This window comes from Triticum urartu, unplaced genomic scaffold (genome assembly GCF_056163025.1).
Source record: "Triticum urartu cultivar PI428250 unplaced genomic scaffold, HENAU_Tu73 scaffold880, whole genome shotgun sequence".
In the NCBI taxonomy this organism is placed as follows: Eukaryota; Viridiplantae; Streptophyta; class Magnoliopsida; order Poales; family Poaceae; genus Triticum; species Triticum urartu.
In genome coordinates this window covers 1,064-2,500 of record NW_028261072.1, presented here as the reverse complement: position 1 = coordinate 2,500, position 1,437 = coordinate 1,064, and positions in this window count along the sequence as shown.

Sequence of the window (1,437 nt, the reverse complement as noted above, 5' to 3'; positions counted from 1 at the left end):
GTAGAGAATTGAGAATTTTCATGTCTTTCAATTCTCGTACTCGTAATTGGAAAGTTATGGAAGGAGACCCATCATTTTGCAATGAAAACAACATATAAAACTCTGGACAATTTCGAAATCAGGCCAAGCGTCTTAATACATATGCAAAAAAATTCATTATTGGCCCACCATTGATTAGAAGATTTAGCTTGTATGAATCGCTATTGGTTTGATACGAATAATGACAATCGTTTCAGTATGTTAAGGATACAGATGTATCCACAATTCATTTAGAGTTACTTAATAGTCTATTTCTTATACCATATCTCTATCCCGTGAAATTCTCGAGCCAAAAGATGGATGCATATGCTGTGTTTCATTTTGCTAAATGATATCAATTAAATGGTGTATCAATTCCATAAATTGCATATAGCAATAAATAAATCAGCAAAATTCTTTCTAATATTTTAGATAGAAGAAACATTTCTTCTATCTAAAATATTAGAAAGAATGTACCCTTCTATCCAAATCCAATTTGCATCGATAAAATAAATCCAAATTCCAGTAGTAGATGAATAATTGCAAATTTGTGTGTGTACGAGATTAGAATAACTTCAAAATAACTGACATAATTTTGTATTTTTCCTGATCAGAAAAATACATGAAAAAGAAAGGAGGTAGAAAAATTTTTGGATTTATGGTTAAAGAAGAAAAAGAAGAAAACAGGGGTTCTGTTGAATTTCAAGTATTCAGTTTCACCAATAAGATACGGAGACTTGCTTCACATTTGGAATTACACAAAAAAGATTTTTCATCGGAAAGAGGTCTACGAAGACTTTTGGGAAAACGTCGACGTTTGCTGGCTTATTTGGCAAAGAAAAATAGAGTACGTTATAAGAAATTAATCGGTCAGTTGAATATTCGGGAGCAGTAATTTAATCGTTCAAATTTTTTTCTTGTTTTATTATTTTTTTAGTAGTCTTATAGTAGTCTTAGATTTTTCATTTTGATGAGCCTCGCTTTGAGGAATTCATGGAATAATCCATTTTCATGGAATAATGAATTAAGGAAGAAAGGATATGAGTCTACCGCTTACAAGAAAAGATCTCATGATAGTCAATATGGGCCCTCAACACCCATCAATGCATGGTGTTCTTCGACTGATCGTTACTCTCGATGGTGAGGATGTTATTGATTGTGAACCCATATTAGGGTATTTACACAGAGGAATGGAAAAAATCGCGGAAAACCGAACTATTATACAATACTTACCTTATGTAACAAGGATATAGAGAGATTGTAGAAAGGGGATAGGATAGTTATTTTTGCAAGAGACTTGTTGTAAATTCCTTAACTTAAGAAAGAAAAAAGAATAAAAACACAGATACATAACATAAAAAAAAGAATAAATAAGACGAGATTCGACCTCCCCCTACATATTTAATTTCCTCTCCTATA